Source organism: Marmota monax, unplaced genomic scaffold (genome assembly GCF_021218885.2).
Source record: "Marmota monax isolate L192 unplaced genomic scaffold, Marmota_monax_Labrador192_F-V1.1 WCK01_AAM20220418_F8-fsc00091, whole genome shotgun sequence".
Lineage (NCBI taxonomy): Eukaryota > Metazoa > Chordata > Mammalia > Rodentia > Sciuridae > Marmota > Marmota monax.
The window spans coordinates 6,587,516-6,614,413 of record NW_026692434.1 but is presented as its reverse complement, the minus strand read 5'-3'; the positions used below and the strand labels follow the sequence as shown (position 1 = coordinate 6,614,413).

Below are 26,898 nucleotides of genomic sequence, written 5' to 3'. Positions count from 1 at the left end.
ATTAAAGAAAGATTTGAAAGGTGTTCACCAAAATCTTATCAGAATCCTTGTGATTCCTGTATCTGCCATATTTCTGATGAAGAATATGTATTATTTTTCCTGTAGGAAGAAGAAAACAAAATGATGCTGCCTTAGTAAACAGTCTTTGAGGATGTATCCTAGAAACTCTTGAGTAAAATTCCTTTTTTTTTTTTTGGTATTAGAGATCAAACCCAGGGATGCTTAACCACTAGCCACATCCCCAGCCCTTTTTATTATTTGATTTTGAGCAGGGTCTTGCTAAGTTGCTTAGGGCCTCACTAAGTTACTGAGACTGATCTTGAACTTGCAATACCCCTGCCTCAGCTTCTCAAGTCACTGGGATTACAGGCATGCACTACCATGCCTGACAAGTTCATTAATTTTTAAATCAAAAATATTATGTGTGTTCTCCCATGAAAACTGAATACTCTTCAAGATAACAACCTCACACTGTTCCCATGTCCCTTCAGAACTGTCTTTAGTTTGTGGCTCAGTGACAATGGCAGACTGTTTGAAATGAGACAGACAGATACTAAGAAATCCTTGGAGGTGGTAATGCAGACCATATAGATAATTTCCCAAAGTCACCATAGATCAGCCAAGGGATGAAAGCTAAATATAGATAACAACAAAGAAAAACTGACAGACGGGGCTAGGGTTGTGGCTCAGTGGTGGAGTACTTGCCTAGCATGTGTGAGGCACTGGATTCAATCCTCAGCACCACATAAAAATAACTACAACTAAAAAAATTTTTAAAAAAACTTATAGAGAACTGAAACTCAAGCCCCTCTTACCACTTCCAACTTCAATGTCATGGGTAACCTGCAGAGAAGCTGCATATGTGTTTGGGTCACAATTCAGACAAACTGAAGGAGGAGATCCTCAGAGAACTTCAGCAGCTGCAGGCCTGAACACCACCTCACAACCAAAAAGTGAGCTAGCACTTGCTACAGCAAGTGTTCGTACCTGCCTTGCTCTCTTCCTACCTTGATCTTTAGAGGGTAAAAAGATACATAGCTCTCCTTCACTTTTGGCTTCCAAATTCATGCAAAATGTCCTATGGCCAACATGATCTAAAAGCACAAGCAAAGGGAAATCTGAGAAGTTCAGCTCTGTCTTAGAGAAGATGGCACAATACAAAGCCACCAAAGTCCATGCCTCATCTCAAATTTTAAATTTTTAATTACAATGTTTCATCATGAGTAAAACACACATTTTTAACATTTCTGAACTTATAAATCAATGGCACTTGGCATCCACATATACCCCCTTAACGATTTAACTTCAAAAAATAGAAAAATCATACTTTCACCTAATGTGATACAAATATCCCTTTTCTCTCAATTGTGTTGTTGTTTCTATTTAATCACAGGCCCTCTGAGTACCAAGAAATGCCCCCAGGGCTTTCCTGTATATTCCAGAAATTCTATCTCAGTGACTAGTGGCAACCCCTTATGATAAGGATCATTAATCACTCCAGCCAGTAGAGTAACCCCTTCTCTGGCTGTTGAGGCACTGTCAAGAGGAACCCCAAGTAGCCAGGTGGCAGTCTTAACTTTTGAATTTAACAGAACCATCATGGTGTCCCATAGTGGAAGCATTCCTGTCTTGGTACTGAGATCTCTTAAGAGCCCCATACTGCAGGAATGAGAAGCAAAAGTTTCACAAGTGGATCACTAGAGGTAATAGAGGAACCACTTACTTCCATCCCTTTCTTCTCACACCAGAGAAGTTGGCTTTAGGAGAAAAATATTCATTGCTGATTTTGAGCACATGCCACATTCTAGAATCTATTTTTTTTTTATTTTTGCAGTTCAAATTTTTAAAATTTCAGAAATATTATATATGGAATTAATGTCTACTTATATTCATCATGTATTTGAGATCCAGTTGGGAACTATTTATATAGATTTTTTTTTTTATCTAGGGGCAGAAGGAAGTTCCTGTCCACTGGAAGACAAGGAATGATTTTGAAATTAATAAGTGATAATAAATAGTGGTACATGGCCTTAACTTTCTATATGAGGGTTCAGAATTTGAAATTAGAATTCTGTACCCAACTAAAATATCAAGCAAAAACAAAGATGAGATAAAAACATTTTCAGAAATGGAATGGCTCAGAAACTTTGCTTTCTACATTTTCAAAAATTACTTTAGGAGGACATAGTGAACAAACCAAAGAAATAAGCCAAGAAAAAGGTAAAAGTATGTATAATCCCTGATAGTAATGAAGAAAGAATTTCTACTAGGAAGAACCCTGGGAGTAAGGTCCTGAGGGAAATAAAAGAAATCCTAATAGTATAGATATGCACAATGGAAAATTGAGACTGTGATAAAGTAAAATAGTGCAATAAAAGGGAAGGGAATTTAGAACCTCAATGGGAAACAAAACACGGAATTGAAAAAAAAATGTAAGCATGATTCATTATTTGGTTTTGCAGCAAAAAATTATATAATCATGTCATTGAAAGTGTTGTTTACTTACTTATTTATAACTTATAGGACAAAACACTGATAAAGAAGAGTGAGGAGTCAGATGTGATGGCCCTAGTCCCAGCTGCTCAAGAGGCTGAAGCAGAAGGATCACTTGAGCCCATGAGTTTGAGACTGGCCTGGGCAACATAGTAAAACATGAGTAAAATACACATTTTTAACATTTCTGAACTTATAATCAATGGTACTTTATAATTATAACTAGAAATTTATTTTTTGGTAATAATACGTAGAGAAAATGGTGTATCTTAGAACTGATGGTATCTTAGATTGATGAAATATGTGAAATATACTGTGTTTACAGAACAAAATGTGAATTGCATTAACATTTTAAAATGGAAAAAGTTCAAAAGACTAGGCATGGAACCACCACGCATCCGAGCTATACAACTCCTAAGTATTTATCCTAAAGAATTAAAATCATCATACTACAGTGATACATACATGCCCATGTTTATAGCAACACAATTCACAAAAACCAAACTATGGAACTTGCCCAGATGTTCATCAACAGATGAACAGATAAAGACAATGTGGTATATAAACACAATGGAGTTTTATTCAGCCATTAAAAAATGTAGTTACATCATTTGCAGGAAAATGGATGGAACTTGAGAACATTATGTGAAGCAAAATAAGCCAAACTCAGAAGGTCAAGGGTCATATGTTTTCTCTCATATGTGGAAGTTATAGAGAAAAAAGGAAAAGACGGGTGGGGGATGAGGATCTCAAGAAAATCAAAGGAAGATCAGTAGAGGAAAAGAACAGGGAGGGTCAGGGGAGGAAGGAAAGGGAGGGAGGAAGTGCTGGGGAGTGATATTGGCCAAATAATATTGTTCTATTATGTGCATGTACACAGTAAATCCCATCACTATGTACAAAAATTTGTGGAAAGAAAAAACATGGAAAAAGTACAGATGACAAAATTTAAGACGACAAACTGGGATGGAGAATTCAAGGGATGACCAAGAAGGTAAGAAACTTATAAAGTAAAAAATTATGTGCCTACTGTTTTTGGATCAAGAAATAAGGCATAAGCATATTAAAGGTAAAGGTATTATGAAAATATAGGAAAAACCAAACCAAAGTATATTCCTATTCCCATACACTCACCTGTACACACTTCACCTCTGTTCAATGAAATGTGTGGGGTTTCCTCCTCAAACCGACCAAGCAATCAATCTCCAGCAGATATGCTAGTGGACAACAGTCAGTTGTTCTCTGAATCAACTCAATTCTGACACTAGCTGGAAATAGCATCAGATCCCAACAGATTCACAAGACTGTTTCTTCACTTCAGATGCCAATGGAAAACACAGGTTGTGATCTGCGATACTGACACATCAACTATAAATTGCAGTCTCACAATCCTCTCCTTGGATTCGGTTAATTTGCTAGAGTAGCTCACAGAACTCAAGGAAACTGTGTAGGTCAGCTTTTCATTGCTATGACCAAAATACCTGAGAAAAACAATTTAGAGGAGAAAAGATTTATTTTGCCTCATGGTTTCAGAGGTTTCAATCCATGATCTGCTGGCTCCATTGTTTTCTGTCTGTCTGTGAGGCAGAACATCATGGCTGAAGGGCATGGCAGAGGAAAACTGCTCACCTTGTAGAAGAGAGAGAAAGAAAGTGAGGCAGGAAGGGACTGGGGGAAAAGACACAGTCCCCAAAGTCATGCCTCCAAAGACCCAAATCCTTCAACTAGGTCCCACTTCCTAAGTTTTCATCACCTCCCAAAGGTCCATCAAATTATAAATTCATTAGTAGATTGATCCATAGGGTTAGAGCCCTCATGATCCACTTACTTCCCAAAAGCTCTACCTTTGATAATTGCTGCATTAAAGACCAAGTCTTCAACACATAAGCCTTTGGAAAACATTTCAGATTCAAACCATAAAAGAAACACTTTACTTATGCTTACCTATTTATTAAGAAAGGATATAATAAAGAATACAGATGAGCATCTAGATGAAGAGATACATAGGGCAAGGTCAGGAAGGTTCCAAAGCACAGGAGTTCCTGCACCTATAGGAGTTCATATACACCATGCTCCTAGCATGCAGATGTGTTCAACAACCCAGAAGCTCTCAGAACCCAGTAATTGATGGATTTTTATGGATGCTTCAACATGCAGGAATGTCTGATTATTAACTCTATTTCCAGCCCCTCTCCTTTCTTCAAAAAGTGGTGCTGAAAGCTTCAAGCTCACAATCATAGTTGGCCTTTCTAGTGACCACTCTCAATGCAGAAGTCCACAAGAGTCATTTCATTAGAACAAAAGACAATCCTATCACCCAGAAAATTCGAAAGGGTTTAGGAGTTCTATGTCAAACACTTTTATTCTTAGGAGCTCTGTGCCAGGAACCAGGTTCAAAGACCAAATATTATAACACAGTAGCACGCTTATCTTCAGGAAATTACAATGACTTTAAGAACTCTGGCAGAGACTAATTTGTATAATTAGTATTAGTCCACAAGTTAGGAATTAAAATATTGATGTTATTACCATAAAAATCACAATAAAACTAAAGAGTATTTTCCAAAAAAAAAATTACCAGAAAACACAAAATCACAGCTAATTTGAGTTCTTACAAAGTCCCAAGCATACTAGTGCATGGTTTCCATTATAAAATTTTTAACAACATAATACCTGGGGAAGATGACCTCCACCAGTGCTAGCTTGGAAATTGATAGATGTCACCCAATAGAATGATTTATAAACAAACTAATTGACTGATTAATAAGCAAAGAAACAATCTTGGAATAATATGAACAATAAACTTTTATTTCAGATCCACAATTCTGTAGCCAGCTGAGGCAGCTTATAACTCCATGTTTCTCATTCTCCATGGTCAAGGACAGAGTCGAGAATAGGTGGCATGTTCTACATTTCTTTTAGAAGAATAAATTTTATTATATGCTAAGGATATGGATGGTAGAAAATTGGAAATGATAATTCAGTCTACCAAAACAGTTACCAAAGTTTGACCAAAGCCATGTTCTGTTTGTCAGAAAAATATTCCCATGAAGACCAATCAGCCTATCAAGGAAATAAGGAAGAAGGAAGAGAGAAAGAAGAAGAAGAGGAAAGAAAGAAAGAAATTTTTAAATTCATGGATTGGTAATGATTTTTAAAATTAGTATTTCTAGAGAATGCTATATCATGAATTCATTAAAGGGAAAGAATTAAGCTCTATTCTGACTTTCCTTTATGAACTATATCACTGGATACCAAATAGTTTATTTGGGAAAATTTCCCTTAAAAGTTTTCCAGCTTGTTAATGTAAAATGGATGTAAGAATAATACAGTATCACAACTATTCATGAGTTAATGTGTCTAGAATAGTGCTGTGCAATACAACTTTCTGTGATTATGGAAATGCTCTGGTTATGGAAAATTTCTTAGTACAGTATCTATGAACAACCTGAGTTTATTGCACATTTGAAATGTGACTAGTGTATTTGAGAAATTTAACTCTAAATTTAATTTAAGTTATTTTACATTTACATAGTCACATGTGACTGATAACTACCATATTGGATTGCAAAGACCTTAACAAAGATCACAAGTACCTGCTAGTATCACAAGGGAAACATCCAGATACCATGTCCTCCAATAGAACAACACAGCACCACCTAAGAAGTGGGATTTGCTTCAAAATAACAGAAACTACTCTAAATCCATTAGGATGACTATTATTATTTTTTTTAAAAAATGCCAAGTGTGGTGGCACAAACCTGTAATCCCAGTGATTCAGGAGGCTAAGGCAAGAAGATAGCAACTTTGAGGGCAGCCTGGGCAACTTAATGAGATCATGCCTCAAAATAAAAAATAAAAAGAGCTGCGGATATAGTTCAGTAGAGAGTACTTTGGGTTCAATCTCTGGTAGTGCAAAAAGAAAAAAGTTAAATGTACGTATTTTTCAAAGGAGGCAGAACCAGGACTCTGTGTCTAGATTTTTCAACCAGGTCAACATTACCCATACATAAAAAATTGTGTCACATTGACCTAATACTTTTGCTTTGCTCTGTTAGCCACATTTTAACTTCTTGGCATCTCCTACTTTTCTCTCCCCACCACCTGCCCAATTTTTTTATTGGTGCATTACAGTTGTACATAATGATTGGATTTTTTGTTACATAATCATACATGCACACAATATAATAATTTAATTTGGCCAATATCACTTCACATCTATTTTTCATTTTATTGTTCATTTTTGGGTTTGGAACGCCTTCTATGTAAACTTACCTCAAAATAAGCACTACAGAATGGCTTCTGAAAAGCTATGCATTGCCTCACTCTGCTTTGTATTCCTTTGCCAGAGTGGTTGGAAGCTATAATAGAAAACTTTCTAGGCTCAATTCAGCCATGCATGACCATGAGACATAATTCCAGACAATAAGAGGTAAAAAAAAAAAAAAAAAAAAGACTACAGAGGAAGACTTTCCTCCTGAAGGGAGGCTTGATCCTTCACTCTTCCACTCATCCTACTCAGAGCACAAGCATTATACTTTGCAACTCACAAGACAAAAGCCAGGAAGAATTTAAAAGAGAGAGAGAGAACACTGGATTACTGAATGCACAATTAAGCAGTTATAGCAGCCCTGGCTTGCTCCAAATGCCCACTTTCCCCTCAGTCCACCTGCTTTTGGGGGAGCTCCTGAGTTAGTGCCTGACTTTCAGACTGAGCCTTTCCCCCAGGACTCTCCCTGGGGGCAAGCTTGGCCAGCCGCACAGTGAACCTGCTGATACCTCAAAGCTATATGCAGGTATTTATATCCCTTTCAGGACTTGTCCCAAATATGAAAGTAATCCCTTGCATCCTGTCAGCTCACACAAAATACAATGGACTATTGAGGTCAATGATTTCAACCAGGTTTAAACTTTCTTGACATAGAGCAAAGTCTCCACCATTTTGTGTGTGTGTGTGTGTGTGTGTGTGTTTCTGGGGATTGAACCCAGGGGCACTCTACCACTGAGCTACATCTCCAGTCCTTTTTATTTTTATTTTAAAAGAGAGTCTAACTAAGTTGTTGAGGCTGGTCTTGAACTTGGGATGCTTCTGCTTCTGTCTCCCACGTAGCTGGGATAACAAGCATGCCCCACATCACACAGCTATCCACCCATTCATAAATATTTTTTCTCTTGAATATGGCATACCCTTCCACAGTCATGTTTAAGTCATGAGTATCACCCAATTATACTGCAGTGACTGCTATAAGATTATATTTACTTTCTTGCCCATGCCTTCCTGTAATCCCAGGCTAGGGAGGCTGAGGCAGGATCACTAGTTCAACGCCAGCCTCAGCAATGGCACCTCAATGAGACCCCGTCTCTAAATAAAATACAAAATAGGGCTGGGAATGCCGCTCAATGGTTGAGTGCCCTGAGTTCAATCCCTGGTACAAAAAAAAAAAAAAAAAGATTATATTTACTTTCTTGTGCTAAAATGCATTTTCCTGTTACACTTCTAGCAAATCACAGATTTTTTTCAAAAAGGAATTATAAGAAAAAGAACAAAAATAATATAAAACAATTATATAAATCTGTACCTAATATATTTAGAAAATAGTGTACAAAAATAAAAAGGCTTCAATTGGAAACAAATAAGAGAAATTATGAATCCACTCAAATCACTGGGTTTGTTGTCTCAGCTTCACTCTTTTTGGTTACCTGCCTGTAGATTTTGGACTCACTTCTTTTTCAGCCATATACAGTTTTATTTTCTGGGACTGAGGCTGTAGCTCCGTGGTAGAGCGCTTGCCTAGCATGTGTGAGGCCATGGGTTCAAACCTCAGCACCACATAAAAATAAATAAATATAGTTTTATTTTCTTCTGAGAAAGCACTATCTTAAATTTTTGAAGTATAACATGGCTCCCAAGAATACAACTAAGCCAAGCAAAATGCCACACACCTGTGATCCCAGGTACTTGGGAGGCATAGTCAGGAGTATTGCAAAGTGAGCATAGGCAACTTAGTGAAATTCTATCTTAAAATTAAAAACAGGGGAAGGGGATGCTGGGGATGTAGCTCAATAGTAAAGTGTTTGCCTAGCAGGCATGAAGCCCTGAGTTCAATCTCCTGTAATGAAAAAGAAAAATATACCTAAAAAACATTTACAATGTTTTTCTCATGTCTTCCTTACTGTTGTTAGTATTGAAATATAAAATGCTGCCTTTCCCTGTTTGATAAAATACTAAGCTTTTTTTTTTAATTACCCAAGGGTAAAGAATTTGCAGTATTTTAACCATAAACTACAGAAACTTTTATTTTTTAATTAATTGATTTTCTTTATTGGTTCATTATGATTGTACATAATAGTAGAGTTCATTGTGACACACTTGTACTTTCACATAACATAATTTCATCAATTTTATCCCCAGTGCCTCTCCTTTCTCTTCCCTCCTTCTTCTCCCGATTCCCTTCCTCTACTCTACTGATCTCCCTTCTGTTTTCATGAGGTCCCTTACTGTAGAAACTTTCAAATGTGAGCTTGAGAAACTTAACAATAGTTAAATCCATTCTTCCCTAAAATTATCTTTTAATAGTGATTTGTTTAAATTCAACATGACCTTCTACCAGAAAGATATGCTCTGTTAGTCTTAATTCTGTCTGATATTTTTTACCCATGTAGACTTGATTTGCTTTGCCATGCAGTCCCTGCTCTATAGGCTCACCCCGGTCTGTGTTCCTTCATGCACATTTAACTCCTTTTGGCTTCTGCTTCTGGGGCTCATCTCTGTTCCAAAGTTGTGCAGTGGCTGTTCTCAATCCCTTGCTTTCACAGGTGTTATGGATATACTTCAGACTTCTAAAGAACACTATAGCTATCATACCACCATCAAATTATTCTTGTGTATGGTCTCTGACAGAAAGATAACATTTCTACTTTAGATAGGTTAAATTTTGTGTGTGTGTGTGTGCTAGGGATTGAACCCAGACTCTCATGTATGCTAGAAAAGGACTATGCCACTGAGCCATATCCCCAGCCATTTTAGATATGTTAAGAAATATGTTAAGAAATCAGATATTAATGAGGACCTCCTTTCAGATGTTTCTTTCAATTATCAAAAGATTTTATTGCACATTGCCTTTTTATTTTTGGCTTTTAATTATCTAGGTCCAACCCATGGTAAGGGACCATGAGGGACTTTGTTAAGAATTCTAGTCCCAGGATGATATCCTGCCAAGAAAGAAAGAACAAATTGATTTAGGTAGCCTATATGCCTCCCGGAATCAGAGAATAGCAGAAGCTTCTTGCAAGATTAGGAAAAGAGCAGGTATTCTATTCAAAAGCCAAAACAGGATCCCTGTGTTTCCCTTCATAGAGATATGAAAACCAAGAGAACTAGAGGCAGAGGGTGTCAGCAAAAATGATAGACCACTTTCCTCACAGGGCCTTGGTAAAGATCAGGACAAACACAGTCATCAGGGAGGGAAAGTGCTTTAACACTTCAGGCTGTCCCTTCTCCACTTGGCATGCAGCCAGGAGAAGTGCATAGGCAGACCTCAGTGAGCCCCATCCAAGAGTATACAAGTAAAGCTGAGGAAAACCAATAAGGTTTAATAATTTGGATTTGTTCCTTTCTTTTCTTTTTCTTTCTTTAACTTAAAGACCAGCAGTTATCTAAGAAATTAAACTCATCTTTATTGTTTCCTCCATTGCTTTTCTTCTCCCTCACTTGAAATTTGGTATTGTCAGTCAGAAGCAACCATCACTGGAATTTGGTAGGCATCCTTCCAGTCAATGCCGTAACTAGTAAAGCTGAATATATTTCCATGTTTTAATTGCCATTCTGTTGTCATCTTCCATAAATTGCCTCAGTAAGATTTTTATTTTTTTTTAATTATAGATGGACACAATACCTTTATTTTATATATTTACCTTTATGTGGTGCCGAGGATCAAACCCAGAGTCCCACGCATGCAAGACAACTGCTCTACCACTAAGCTACAGCACCAGCCCTCAATAAGATTTTTGTCCAGTTTATATTGTCTTTTCCTTATGGATTCGAGGGAAATTATATATTCTGGATTCTAAAATGTTATCTTAATATATGTTCCAAATGTCTTTCTCAGTTTTTGTTTATTCTGTCCTTTGTAGTACAGAAGCTTTTAATTAGGACTTACACAAATATATCAAATTTTTACTTAAAGATTTGTACTTTATGTCTCCTGCTTTAAAAAACTTTCTTTGTATTGCAAAGAGATATATACATATGTATATCCATATATATGTGTAAATATGTATTTTTCTGGTACTGGGTTTGAACCCAGGGGCACTTTACCATTGAGCTACATCAACAGCCCTTCTTATTTTTTATTCTGAGACAGGGTCTCATAAGTTGCTGAGACCTGCCTGAAATTTGTCACCTTCCTGCCTCATCCAGCTGAGTCACTGGGATTACAGGAGTGTATCACCACACACAGCCATATTTGCTTCAAGTAGTCATAAAGGTTTTGGGTTTTTTTTGGGTTTTTTTGGTTTTTTTTATTCTCATTTAGGTTTTTAATCCACCTAAGATTTTTTACGTACAGAGTGAGGAAGGTATCTGATTTTATTTTTCATGTGAATCTACTGTTCCAACACATGTATTGAATAAGTCTATCTTCCATTGGTTTATACTGACATGTGTAACAGGATCACCTAGTTGTTCTTCAGTATTCTGCTTCTCCTTTCTCCATAAAGGGTGTTCAGAACTGACTATATTTCCCATTCTCACTTGCAACTGGGGGTGGTCATGTTCTGGCAAAAGAGTTGTTTGTGAAAGTAGTATGGTCACCTTTCAGGAAATATTTTAAGTTTTCTACCCCTCACAGAAAAAAATTCTAACTAATATACCACATTTATGTCAATTTGAATGTATACTTCAGTTTGTTTCTAAGCTCTTATTTCTCTTCTATTGTTACATTTATCTATCACTGGGCCAAATACCACATTTTAATTAGTATAATTTTGTGAAGTTTTGATGTCTTATAAGAAAATATACCCTCCTAGGTTCTTTTTCAGAAATTTTTTGAGGGGAGCTATTCCTAGACTACTCCTCCTTCTTATAAACTTTAGATTTTAGTGCCTGAGGGAATAACATGACAGCAATAAAAATACTTCTACTTAATCTTTACTTAATTTATAGATTAACTTACAGAGAATCAACATCTTTATGTATTCAGTATTCCTATAATTGGATATGGTATAATTCTATGGTCTTTTTTCTCTCTCTCTTTTTTTTTTTTTTTTTGTGTGTGTGTGTGTGTGTGTTTGTGTATAGTGTGGGGAATTGAACCCATGGTCTCAGGCTTTCCAGGCAAGCTCTCTACCACTAAGCCACATCCCCAGCCCTATCTTTATGTTTTTTATGTACTATAATAACATCTTGTACTTTTTCTCCATAAAAGTTCTGCATATCTCATGTCAGCTTTATAGACTTTGATGCTATTGTAAATGATATATTTTTCTGTTCTATTACCTAATGAGTTATCAAAAATATCATTAATTTTTACATATCAATTTTATATTCAGCAATTTGCTGAATTCTTACTGGTTTTAAGAATTTGGCCATAGTGTCTCTTGGATTTTCTGTTACTTCATTTCTATAAAGCAACCATAAGAAAATGAAAAATACAAATGGTGAACAGCAACAAGAGTCTTGAAACAGGAGCAGCAGAGGTAAGAAGTTCAGGAGCTAGCAGTGGAGCCTGGTCAGTAACATGGCAACAAGACTATCAAGGCAGGGCTGGAATTGTGAGCAAGAATACAAGCTAGTGCACCATAGAGGAATGCACTGAACTGGAACCACAGGTAAGGTTATAAAAGAAAAGATCCGGGTGGTAGGAGGGAGAGGTGGGAAGAATCCAGGAAGATTCAGGCATCAAAGGCAGTAACTGAACCATACAACAACATTACCCACAGGGGTCATTTAGGTCAGTTCAGTTTGGGATAAAAGTAGACTTTCTGCTTTATAGCCAGGCACAGTGGTGTACAACTGTATTTCCAGTGACTTGGGAGGCTGAGGCAAGAGGATAGAAAGTTCAAGGTCAGCCTTGGCAACTTAGTGAGACTCTGTCATTTATATATATATATATATCAGCCAGGGATGTAGCTCAGTGGTAGAGCATCCCTGAGTTCAATCCCAAGTACCATAGGGAAAAAAAATTTAAAGTTGCTTTATTTTGGCTGGGACACTAAACCTCACTACTGGAGAAACAAAGCAGAAAAGAGTAAAGTGAAAGAGAAAAGAACTGGATCACTACCAGGGATTTGCCACTGGAAACCAATTTAGACTGAAACCCTTTTGACTTCTCATAAAAAGGGATACAATTTTGTGGGGCTGCAGCAACTATCCAGAAACTGTAGTTAATAAATCCTTCTTGGGACTGGAGTTGTAGCTCAGTGGTATAACACCTGCTTAGCATGTGTGATGCACTGAGTTTGATTCTCAGCATTACATATAAATAAATGAATAAAATAAAGGTCCATCAACTTCTAAAAAGATTTTTAAAAAATAAATAAATAGACTCCTTCTTTAGGATTTCTATCACCTCTTCTGGGTTCTTTGGATCTTGTTTTTTAAATATTGGTTATATGGTTATATGAGCTTCCAGGAATGACTCAAAATTGTAGATTGTGATTTCTCTAAGTCCTAGATATCTGTCTGGGGTCAACTGGGATAACGTTATCATTTCTATTATCTGAAGTAGGATCCTCAGTCTTTTTTGTGTTTGAAGGTCCAAAGCAGAAATGAGAAGGAACAATAATTGAATTTATAGGACCATAAAGTGACAAAAGCTTGAATTTATCCAGATCTTAAATTCTGGATCCAGGAAAAGCATGCTGAAAACAGTCACCATGATCATGCCAGTGCCCACAAGACCTGCCAGACATGGGACACTCGTTTCCCCCACAGCAGCCAGCCTGACACCTAGTGGTCACAGAAGTTGATGCATCACATTACCAGGGTCACCAGACAAACTGTACATAACCTTATCCTTTTCTAGGCCTCAGAGTCAATGGTTATTCTGTAAAATCAAGGTGGAGAGGAGAGTAGAACTTCCTGTTACACTGTAGCTTAGCCCATGTGAGATGCTATAACAGACTGGCAATCTTATAAACAGTAATTCATTTCTCACAGTTCTGGAGGCAGGATGTCCAAGGTCAAGGTATTGGTGCTTTCGGTGTCTAGTGCAGACCTCTTTCCTAGTTCACAGATGGTACCTGTTCTCCAAGACCTTACATGGTAAAAGGGGCAGGGCAGCTCTCTGGGGACTCTTTTATAAGGGCAATCAGCCCACCCAAAAGACCCATTTCAGAACCCCATCACATTAGTGATTAGATTTTAGCATGAATGAGGGTGGGGAAAAACAGAACAGAGCACAGTGTGACAGCAATAATAGTTGAAAAGGTTCATACAAGAAGATGCTCCTAAAAAAATACAAAGTACATGTATAAAGACATGAATTGATGTGAACATACTTTATATACAAAGATATGAAAAATTGTGCCCGATATGTGTAATAAGAATTTAATGCATTCCACTGTTATGTATTTTAAAAATAAAATCAATAAAAATAAATAAATAAATAAATAAATAAGATGCTCCTAATGATACAGAAATGTAATTCTTATTTGTTGTGTAATTAGGAGTCTACCTGAGATGATTGTATAATGTCACTTACTTAAACATCAGTGAAACTCCATAAATAACCTCAATTTACACCACAGTTCAATGGTCATCTCAGCCCTATAAAGATCTAGGAAGGAATAAAGATAAGGACCCAAGGGACTTCAGGATTACCATCATAATCATAGGAGACCTTATATTTGTCACTGTAGACATCACTATGGACAAAAGAATGTTAACTCCCTTCAAGAAAACATGGAGATGGCCTCAACTCAGTGCCAAACTCAACTTTAGAACAAAGCCACCACCCTAGAGATATCTTTCACGCATACTTCCTGGAGAATAGGTTTTTCTAATACCTTTGCTGTGAAAAGGAGTTACTCTGAGTTACTCTGAGCCAACTCCAGAGATTGTCAGGGTAAGTTTGAATGATCTCACAATCCGAGGTATCTCCAAAGTAGTAGCTGTGGAGGACACCAAGCCATGAGGCAGCCTCTAGAGAGGTACTGTAAATGTCAAGACCATTCCCAAGCTTAGAGCCCTAAACGTGCAAAGTCATCCTTTGTAGGGACCATTCATGGATCATTCAGAGCTTCACCTCTAGTCGACACGTACTTTAAAGGCATCACTCACCCAGACTTCCACAATAATGCTAATCTCTAATTTGAAATTAATCAGTGTTTTAACATGTTGGGCTTTTTATTTGTTTGTTTGGTTGGTTTTAGGCCAGAAAAAGTTTTCATCTCTTGTTGACTAGAAATCATATATTAATACAGATCCAGTGTAGGATATACTCAGTGACAAACTAATCTTACATATTTAAGGGCAAAAGAGTAGAAAGAAGAGAATACATAAGAAGGAGGGTATTTCTTCTCCATGGTCTAGGGGAGAAAGGAACAAATACAGATTCATGGAAGTCTACAGTGCTCTAGGCATTGTATCAACTTGTGCATCACTTAAACTTTCAAACTTAGGAATTTGAGAAGATAATACTGCACCTAGATTAGATCCTTTCTCTACTGTTTACCATCTGTGTCCATAAGCAAATCGCCTACCATCTCCAAGCCTCAATATCTTTGTCCGAAAGAGGGAGCCACAAAGATTAAATGAGATAGAGTCTGGCAAACAGAGATCCACACAATAAATGAGGTCACTGTTAAACTAAAGCAAGGCATTCATCCAGGTCACTGTTAAACTAAAGCAAGGCATTAATTTATAGATGACAAAACATCAGTTCTAAATTGTTTTAAACATACTACAACTTAAAATAGAGAGAAATATTAAAGTATACAATTAGAGCCACATCCAGAAACCATATCAGCAATCACTCCATTGATTACCACAGAAAAAAACTCAAGATAATAAAATGCTAGTGTGGGGGGTTTTTTCCCATTATTTTCCTGTATTTACTTTTTAATTTTTTTATTTGTTCTTTTTAGATATGACAATAGAGTATATTTTGACATATTATACATACATGGAATATAACTTATTCTAATTAGGATCCCATTCCTGCAGTTGTACATAATGTGGAGTTACTCTAGTGGTGTATTCATATATGAACATAGGAAAGTTATGTCTGATTCATTCTACTTTCTTTCCTATTCCTGTGCCCCATCCCTTCCCTTCATTCCCCTTTGTCTAAATCACTGAACTTCTATTTTGCCCTCCCCCCTCCATTATTGTGTTTCAGTATCCACATATCAGAAAGAACATTCAGCCTTTGGTTTTGGGGGGACTGGCTTATTTCACTTAGCGTGTAGTCTCCAGTTCCATCCATTTACTGACAAATGCCATAATTTCATTCTTCTTTATGGCTGAGTGTATTCCATTGTGTATATGTACCACATTTTCTTTATCCATTCATCTGTTGAAGGGCACATAGGTTGGTTCCATAGATTAGTTATTGTGAATTGAGCTGCTTGAAATATTGATTGGCTGTGTCACTATAGTATGCTGATTTTAAGTCCTTTGGGTATATACTGAGGAATAGAATAACAAGGTCAAATGATGCTTCCATTCCTAGTTTTCTGAGGAATATCCATACTGCTTTCCATAATGGTTGCACCAATTTGCGTTCCTACCAGCAGTATATGAGTGTACCTTTTCCCCCACATCTTCACCAACATTTTTTGTTACTTGTATTCTTGATAATTGCCATTCTGACTGGAGTGAAATTAAATCTCAGTATAGTTTTAATTTGCATTTCTCTAATTGCTAGAGATGTTGAACATTTTTTCATGTATTTGTTGACCATTTGTATTTTTTCTTCTGTGAAGTGTATGTTCAGTTCCTTTGCCCATTTACTGATTCAGTTATTTGTTTTTTGTTTTGTTTTGTTTTGTTTTGGTGTTAAGTTTTTTGAGTTCTCTGTATATCCTGGAGATTAATGCTATATCTTAGGTGCAGGTGGCAAAGATTTTCTCTCATTCTGTAGGCTCTCTCTTCAAGTTCTTGATTAGTTCCTTAACTGTGAAAAAGCTTTTTAGTTTGATACCATCACATTTATTTTTTTATTTTTTTTTTTAGTTGTAGATGGACACAGTATCTTTATTTTTTTTTTATTTTTATGTGGTGCTGAGGATCGAACCCAGTGCCTCACACATGCAAGGCAGGCGCTCTACCACTGAGCTACAGCCCCAGCCCTCCCATCACATTTATTGATTCTTGATTTTACTTCTTACACTTCAGGAGTGTTAAGGAAGTCAGTTTCTAAGCTGACAAGATGGAGATTTGCCCTACTACTTCTTCTAGTATGCACAGGGTCTCTGATCTAATGCCTAGGTCCTTGATCGACCTTTCCAGTTGAGTTTTGCGCAGGGTGAGAGACAGACAGGGGTTCAATTTTATTGTACTACATATAGGTTTCCAGTTTTCCCAGCATGATTTGTTGAAGAAGCGATCATTTCTCCAGTGTATGTGTATGGCACCTTGTCTAGTATGAGGTAACTGTATTGTGTGGGTATGTCTCTGTGTCGTTATTCTCCTCCATTGGTCTTCATGTCTTGGCTTTGTGCCAGAAAATGAAATGCTATTATGTTTTAAAATCTACTTTTCTTTAAGCCCAGGTTTGTTTGTATGGATTTTTTTGTTGTTGTTTTGTTTTTACACATATGGGATTTGTAACTATTAGAAAATATTTGGGACTGAGAATGTAGCTGAGACATAAAGTGCTTGCCTAGCATGCATGAGACCCTGGGTTTGATTCCCAGCATCACAAAATAAGAAGGAGAAGAAGAAAGGTTTGCCATTCTCTACCTTTCCCTAGTCTGTCAGAAAGATTTAGAGGTTGCTAAAATTTGAGGAAATAATTGCTAGTTCAATATTATTCCTTCAAAATAACCAACACTAACATCCAGCAATTCCATTAATTCCCAAGTAAGAATATAATTATAGACATGCAGAGTTTCCTTAGGCAACATTGAAGTTCCGAGTTTATTTCTGGAGCAGAATGCACTAGTTCCATCATTTACAATGGGGTAAAGAATTTAAGAGACTCCTTATGAACAGGAATGAATCTGAATAGCACAAACAGCTTAGTCTAGACTTAAGAACAGTTTCCGTAGAAATATTAAGACATCTGGATAAAAATTTGTCAGTCCCCCAAAATATGTATGACATGGGAAGTATAGTAGTAAAACTGAGCATTATAGTTCATGGTTTTCACTAAATTAAATCTTTATTTTTAAAATCATGTGTTGCTTCTAAACAAATAAAATGTGTATTTTTTTAAACATAGAAAATGTGCTTCTTTTCAACTTTCTGTTATGTTCATCAGTTCATAGATTACCAACAATACTAACAATTTTTTCCACACTGTTGTTTAAGACATAGGAATTAAAAGAGTAATGAACCATAAAGTAGTAGATCCTTTTTAAAAGGAAAAAAAATGCTGTTTTTCAAGAGAAATCCTTACCTCATGAGGCAGGAACATCATGACCAATTGCACACTAGAACTTGGAAAGTAAAACTCTAATGGTAGTCCTTTGAATCCATTTTAAATCAAACACTTGAGTTCTCATTACTCCAGAAGAGAGCTAGAATATCACTTTTCCAAAAAATATAATTAGCCTATGGCAATTTTAGAAAATTATATTTTCAAATGCTTCATTTATTTTTTAATATTTATTTTTTAGTTGTAGGTGGACACAACACCTTTATTTTATTTTTATGTGGTGATGAGGATTGAACTTAGTTCCTCACGCATGCTAGGCCAGCACTCTACCTCTGAGCCACAACCGAAGCCCTATTTTTTTTTTTTTTTTGCATTGTTTTGGTACTGGGGATTGAACTCAGGGGCACTCAACCACTGAGCCACATCCCCCAGCCCTATTTTGCATTTTATTTAGAAACAGGGTCTCACTGAGTTGATTAGCACCAAAAAAAAAAAAAATCATTTTTTGCTGAGGCTGGCTTTGAACTCACGATCCTCCTGCCTCAGCCTCCCAAGGTCAAAATGCCTTTTAATGTGCACCTAAATTCCTAGAAATAAGTCTCATTGAGCAGACCTTGAGGGGCTTTAACTCGTATTGGCCAGAGTTTTTATTTTTAATCCTATTGGTTGACAGAAGACCAGAAAAAGCATACAAAAAGAAAACTCATCTAAAATGTATGAAGTATTCCAAAATAACATGATGTTTCTCTATCCGTATGTAAGCAAATCATTTCAAAACATTAAACTTAAATGCTATCATTAAATTGCCATAGAATCTTTTTTTTTTTTTTTTTTTAATTTATTTAGTTTTAGTTCTCGGCGGACACAACATCTTTGTTGGTATGTGGTGCTGAGTATCGAACCCGGGCCGCACGCATGCCAGGCGAGCGCGCTACCGCTTGAGCCACATCCCCAGCCCGCCATAGAATCTTAAGGTCTTTTAATACAATAGGATCTCTTGTCTGTGGTTAGTTGGTTTTGTGTTTCTTGGGATTGAACACAGGGATGCTCTGCCACTGAACTACATCCCAATTCTTTTTAATTTTTATTTTGAGACAGGGTCTCAGTAAGTTGCTGAAGCTGACCTTGAACTTGCAATCCTCCTGCCTCACCCTCCTGAGTTTCTAGAATTATAGGCATGTACAATGATGCACAACATTTCTGTATATTTCAAACATCAAGATGGGGCTGGGATTGTAGCTGATGGCAGAGCATTTGCCTAGCATGTGTTAGGCACTAGGTTTGATCCTTAGCACTGCATAAAAACAAACAAAATAAAGGCATTCTGTCCATATACAACTACAAAAAAAAATTTTAAACATGAAGATGACAATATTAACCCTCAGCCAAAGAGGCAATTTTATACGTGATTCTGTCAGAATGTAAGAAAAAAAAATCCTAAAAATCAAATGGCCTGATTCTTTACCAAAGAAATGGCAGAAAAGGGAAGAAAACATTTATATAACCTTTATAGGCTAAAAGAGACTTAGAATGTTCTATATCATAAGTCATTAGGAATTAAATGTTAAAAAATAATGAGATATCAGTAGAGTAGTTAATTCAAAAGCACTAGCAACACCAAATGCTGGTGAGGATATGGAGTTAATAAGAACCCTCATTCATTCCTGGTGGGAATGCAAAATACACAGCCTTTGGAAGATGATTTGCCAGTTTCTTACAAAAGTAAACATTCTCTTATCATACACTTTAGCAAAAACACCTAGTATTTGCCCAAATGAACTGACGTCCATATAAAAATCTGCACACAAATATTTACAGGAGCTTTATTCATAATTGCCAAGAGTTAGAAGCAACCAAGATGTACTAAATATCTAAATCAATAAACTATGGAATATCCATACAATGGGATAGTATTCAGCAATAAAAATATATGCATTTTTAAGCAACAAAGATATAGGAAGGAACCTTCTATGCTTATAACTGTTAATTGAAAGAAGCTAATCTGAAAAGGTGATATACTGTATAATTCCAACCACATGATGTCTGAAAAAGACAAAACTATAGAGACATTAGAAAGATCAAGAGTTGGGGGACAGAAGGAAAGGATGGAGCCTGGGGGGTTTAAGGCAGAGAAACTGTTCTGTATGATATCTAAGGATGGTAATATGAAGTTACACATTTGGTAAAACTCAGAAAGCTGTACAATACAAGGGTGAACTCCAAAGTAAACTATGGACTTTAGTTAATCATAATGGCAAGAGAGGGAAATTTGGGAACTTTCTATATTTTCTACTAATTAAAAAGAGAGAGAGACTTACAAACATATCAACCATTTTTGATTGAGCGTATTTTGGATCCTGATTCTAACCAAGTAACTCTAAGAAAAAAATCTTGGACACAAATGGAGAACTTAGAATATGAATGGTGATAGATACTAGGGAATTATTGTGCAATTTGTTTGATGTAATAAACAACTGAAATAACAAAATGATGTCTAGAAATCACTTTGGGGGATTGGAAGGTGTGGAGGAAGAAGAAAGCAGAGAGCTACAAGGTAGAATAAGAGATAGCTGAAACAAATTTGGCAAGATATTAGTGATCATTGATGTTGGATAGTCAATAGCAGTTTATTATTCCATACTCTATTTTGTGCGTATTTTAAATTTTTCATAATAAAAAAAATTTAAGGCATGTGCTCTGAAATATTTTTAAAGGATTATTCTGAGCTGATTCCCTCATGACTACATAAAAAACTGAAACAGAATGTAATTTAGATTTTCAAATCACACCCCTGTTGTACAGTGATGAGAGGAGAAAGGGTAGGGATGATTAGGCTTTAACTAAGTAAAATTGAAATTCTTTTTCAAGTTTTATGTTGTTTAGGTAATCCAATCTAAAGACAGGGTAATTTCCCCAATGATACAAATGTATGAATTGCCAAGATCATTGTAATGTCATGTGTAGATAATAAAAAATAAATAAATAAATATGGGTAATTTCCTTAAACCTGCATCATAGTATTCCATTTATACAGTCTCATGCCTAAGAATCAGGTACTGGGAATGTTAGTCCTGACTTGCTTCAGTTTCTTTTCTGTGGGAGAAAGGTGGTGCATGGAACAGAGGAAAACTTGAGACAACTAAAGACAGCTATTTGGGGTCACTCCCAGGTTCTGCATGAGGGTCTCATGTCCCTAGTCTGACCCCAACAGCCCTCAGGGGTACCAAGTATTGACCACTATCTGCCTCTCTGTTTCAGATTGACTTGATCTGACGGTGGGAAGCACCCTCACCCAATGAATCTTGAATCCTGAGGTGAAGTCATAGTCTGATCTGAGGTCTTCGGGAAAGACATAGGAAAGAGGTGACCCGTTACTCCCCAGAGTGTGAGCCAAGTAGTCTCTCCCTCTTCATAAATGCTTCTACCCCAAATCTGTCCCTGATGTCCACCTCTTAAACAAGGACCCAAGCCAAGCATAGTGGTGCATACCTATAATCCTAGCATCTCGGGAGGCTGAGACAGGAGGATCACAAGTTCAAAGCCAGCCTCATCAAAAGTGATGCACTAAGCAACAGTGAGACCCTGTCTCTAAATAAAATACAAAATAGGGTTGGGGATGTTTCTTAGTGGTTGAGTGCCCCTGAGTTCAATCCCCAGTATTCCCCCTGCAAAAAAAAAAAAAAAAAAACAGGGACCCATTAGGAGAGATTCTCAAGATAGAGCTCCCTTAGCTTTAAAATTAGACCCAGAATAGCCAAAGCAATGCCCAATAATAAGAGCAGTGGAATTAGTTTGTTTATGCTTTTATAGAGTCTTTAGCTCAATAATCAAAATCTTGTGGTCTTTCTCTTGAATTTTATTCCCTTCAATATCTGTGGTTCCTTTGTTGGGGGATGAGGGGGTGCTTCTTTGCCTGTTTACTCGTGTGTTCAGAGTTCTTACGCTTGTATATTTGCTGAGATAGACTTCTCTTCCTCCTTTATAAGGGGGTCCTTTGGTGGGTAGTTATATCTTTTGTAGTAAGTGCTGTGCTGTTGGTATATCCTAGAGTCAACACATAGGCTCAGTGTAATCACCCCCAAAGCCTCTCAGTATGCCACTACAGAACTGCTGATTTAACTCACCACTGCAACACTGGAGATTCCTTTGAGCTGCCAAATTGGAACTTCACTCTTATTGCTATAGGAGAAAGTATCCATGAATGGGACCTGAGAGCTCTCCTACCTATTCCTATCTGGGCTTTGTCATCAGTTTGGGGTTTTGTGCTGTCTCTTGGCTGGGTTGTGGGTGTAACACAGCAGCAGAGTCTCTACCCTGTGAACTCATAGTTTTCCAGCAGATTCCCAGCACCTCTCACAAAAGGAGGCAACAAATAATAGTAACAAACAATATACAGCATAAAATAAACACCCAGTACCTACTATGACATTTAAAATGCTAATTATCACAAAAAGAGATATTGTGAGGATCAGCAATTAACAACAATAAGTAGCCATTAACTAGATCTAGTATTAAAGTAAATGGCAGGTGTCAACCACATTATCCACAATACTAATAACTATGACAACATGAATGGTGGGGCAGGAATTATATAAACTTGTTCTAAAAGATGATAAAATTACAGTTCATTAAGATAAAAGAAAATGGGGTAGAAAATCCAAAGAAAGTTAAGAATATTCAAAATGTGAACAGAGAGAAAGCAGAAGAGAAATAGTAAGTAATGGTCTTAAAGAAAGAAGAGGGGAGCTGGGCGTGGTGGTGCACGCCTGTAATCCCATTGGCTTGGGAGGCTGAAGCAGGAGAATCGCAAGTTTAAAACCAGCCTCAGCAAAAGCAAGGCAGTAAGCAATTCAGTGAGACCCTGTCTCTAAATAAAATACAAAATAGGGCTGGTTCAGTGGTAGAGTGCCCCTGAGTTCTATCCCCAGTACCAAGAAAGAAAGAGAAAGGGGAAGGGGGTGAATGAAAGAAAGATAGAAAAAAGGAAGGAAGGAAGGAAAGGGGGGGAGAAATAAAATAAATAAAAGGAGAGAGAAAAAGAACAAGATAACTGGGCTGGGGAGGTGGCTCAAGCGGTAATGTGCTTGCCTGGCATGCGCTGGGCGCTGGGTTCGATCCTCAGCACCACATAAAAAATAAAATAAAGATGTGTGTCCACCGAAAACTAAAATAAATATTAAGAAAACTCTCTCCCTCCCTCCCTCTCTCTCTCTCTCTCTCTCTCTCTTTAAAAAAAAAGAAAAAGAACAAGATAACCTGGTTATTACAGGTAGAAGAAAGGGAAAAAAGACAAACGAGAGCCAGGCACAGTGGCACACACCAGTTATCTCAGAAACTCAAGAGTCTGAGACAGGAAGATTACAAATTCGTAGGCCAGCCTCAGCAACTCAGCAAGACCCTATATCAAAATAAAAATTTTAAAGGGTCAGGAATATAACTCAGTGCAAGAATACCACAAGGTCTGTCCTGAGTACCAAACAAACAAATGAAAAAAGGGTAACAAGAGAGGGATGGGGCTGTAGCTCAGTGGCAGAGCGCTTGCTTAGCATATGTGAGGCACTGGGTTTGATTCTCAACACCACATAAAAATACACAAGTACAATAAAGGCATTCTGGGCTGGGGTTGTGACTTGGTGGTAGAGCACTTGCTTAGCACATGTGAGCCTCTGGGTTCGATTCTCAGAACCAAATAAATAAATAAATAAAGGTATTATGTCTATTTACAACCAAAAACATTTTTTAAAGGCATTCTGTTCATCTATAACCACAAAAAGATTTAAAAAAAAAAAAAAAGAGTAACAAGAGAAACAAAAATCCCTAATAATCAAAACACAGTGAAATAACAAACACATAGAAAAATGATAAAAATGAAAGGAAAAAGAAACAAATATGTGTGTTTGTATTTGTTTCCATGATCCAATCATCACAGCAAGAATACACACAAATAAAAAAGGGAAGAAAAAGAAAGAGAGAAAGGAGAAAAAAATTCTTGATGAAAAATGAAAGGATTGTCTCCACTAGGTGATCAAAACTGTCCACAAGGATGGGTGTTCACTGCCTATGTCAGATTGGCCTTCTCTCCATTTCTTTTTGGGCTATGTACTCCTCAGAGAGAGAGCAAAGGTTGGGGGTGGTTAAATCCTTCCTCTTTTTGTGTTGCTCACCAAGCTGCCAGCTGGAGTGGCCTGGAAAGCTTCCTGTCTTACCAATATAAAGTAGGACAGAATGGAAAGCACTGTCAATTGGAGTTTTGTCCAAACAGACTAAATCAATGTACTCCCTGAGTGGGGCTGATACAGAGTTCTAAATGAGAAGTTCCAGCAACTAGGATTTAGCTCTCATCAGACTTTGGAACTTTGTCAAGTAATACTCCTGGGGCTGTGCAGATACAGATGCTGGTTTCTGCTGGGCATGCAGATCTAGGGGCCTTACAAGAACTCCATTTGTTCTACAAATTAACCCTCTACAAGTTTCACACACTTACAAATGTGACCTTCCCAGACTCAGTTCCCTAGGGCAATTGCAACCCACCTGTCCAGATTCCTCTACCCTCTTTGGCTGATCACGTGAGCCATCAGACACAAAAGGAAAACAAATTGCGTTCCCTTCCATATGTTGAATCTGAATCACCCTAAGTACAATCCTTTCTGTGCCCATTTCAATTGCATTCTGCTAGGCACACACTAGGCCACATGGTAGATACTTGCCAGACGCTATGATCTCCTAAATTCCCACAGCAGCAAGCTACAGCATGGCCTCCTCAAGATGGCTCTGGCCCCAACTCTACACATGCCAGTTAGGAAACACGGAGCACCTTTCAAACACCAGCTCACTGTGCAGCCTCTGATTCAGCTAAGACTACTTTTCTGTTCTACAAGTTTTCCTGTGCCAAATCAGTTCAATGTGTTTCTCTCTCTTTGTGTTACCCCTCCCCTCTGCAGTGAACTAGCAAGGCTGCCCCACCAGATTGGCTCCAATGTGTTCTTTCTTGTTCAAAGCACCTGAACTCTGGGTCTCTATGATTCTCTCACTCTCTATTATTGAATATCAGTGAGTTTCCTCTGTCACCCTCCTTGATGAGGAGGAGTGTTCCCCACTATTTGAATCTTGAGCAATTGGAGCACTTGGAAAGTGCACCCTTTCCTCTAATCTGCCTTCTTTGATCTCCCTCCAAAAAATATACATTTTTTCCTTATCTAGCTGATACTCTTCTCCTTGAAAAGTATTGTATAGGGTCTGCCTCTGTTGACATCACTATAATGAAGCTGGCAGTTTGGTTACATGAGAAAAAATAGTGCAAAAATAAAGCAATACGACTGTTGGGATTTTTTTTCCCCAGAATTATGTGCTTTACTGTTGTTGGTTTTTACTGGGGTTGGAAAAGGTGGTCAATTAACCATATTCTATGAATAAGTCTTGGGTTTTACTGTTGTCACATTTTTGTTCAATGGTTTTGTTTGTTTCCACAAAAGGGGGACTATTGACAGGGATTGGCGTTATTTCACAATTGACATAACCATTTAACCATTTCTAGCAGACTTTTTAAAAACAGAAATAATGGAAGTTTAATATTCTTATCATTAGCATTATAATATTATTTATTAGATTTATAAGTTTACAAATTTTATTCCTTGGGGCTGGGGATGTGGCTCAAGCGGTAGCGCGCTCGCCTGGCATGCGTGCAGCCCTGGTTCGATCCTCAGCACCACATACAGACAAAGATGTTGTGTCCGCCAAATACTAAAAAATAAATATTAAAATTCTCTCTCTCTCTCTTTCTCACTCTCTCTCTCACTCTTTCTTTAAAAAAAAAAAAAATAAACAAATTTTATTCCTAAAAATTTCAATTAAGAAGATAACCCAGAGGGCTGAGGCTGGGGCTCAGTGGCAGAGTGCTTGCCTAGCACGCAAGAAGCCCTGGGTTCGATCCCCAGCACCACATTAAAAAAAAAAAAAGATAACCCAGATGACTTGTATTTCTCTTTTTACTTAAATTGTTAGAAGAGAATATCCAGTATAACTGTGTCCTACTAAAAGAACACAAAAACTGAAAATTCAGTTAAACTTTTTCAAAATGATTAATCACAGCTTCTCTATAGATAGCAAATTCTCATGTGTTATCTTCAAATTCAATTTATGTAAAAATTTAAGAATACATTATCAGAGCTGGGTGTGGTGTCACACACCCCTAATCCCAGTGACTAGGGAGGCTGAGGCAGGAGGATCACAAGTTCAAGGCCAGACTCCGCAATTTAGCAAGGCCTGTCTCAAAATAAAAAAAGTAAACAGGGCTGTGTTAGGCAGTAGCTCAGTGGCAGAACTATTGCCTAGCACATGTGAGACCCTGAGTTCAGTTCCTCAATACCAAAATTTCCTTGATTTGAGGACTGACTTCAATAGAGAAAGACTTTTACCAGTTGGCCTTGGTAGAAATTCTAGGAGACTTTCAAATCTTTATTATGAATGTGCATATTCATTCCTTCCTTCTCCTGGGGGAGAAGTTTCAGGGTATCTTCTTCCATTTCACAGAGTCATGAGGCTCTATAAACCATTTAGCCCTCTTTCCTAGGATAATGCCCTAAAAGTCCAGGACATTGGTTCTGTAAAACTGCTAGAAGAAAAAGCTTACAAAGCTTTTAACAGTCACCTTTGTGCATGAGATCAAAAGCTCACATAATAAAAGCAAAAATAAATGCTTCAAACTAAAAAGTTTCTGCATAGCAAATAGTCATCAGAATAAAGAGACGCATGAATTTGGAGAAATGTTTGCAAACTGTATATCTGATAAGAGGTTAAAATTCAAAATACAAGAAACTCAAGCAACTCAACAGCATGAAAACAAATAGCCTAATTAAAAACTGGG

The 26,898-nt window shown here is 37.2% G+C and overlaps 1 protein-coding gene across 13 annotated transcripts in view; it reads right to left on the bottom strand.

Moving 5' to 3' along the window:
• Positions 1-26,898, bottom strand: part of Cd109 (CD109 molecule) — a 228,338-nt gene that overhangs the window by 191,740 nt on the left and 9,700 nt on the right. Inside the window, exon 3 of one of the 13 annotated variants that reach the window (XM_058578876.1) lies at positions 3,628-3,974. The exons of the other annotated variants lie outside the window; for them this stretch is intronic. The gene's annotated coding sequence lies outside the window, so the exon portion shown is untranslated. The remainder of the gene's footprint in view (positions 1-3,627; positions 3,975-26,898) is intronic. 13 annotated transcript variants of the gene reach the window in all.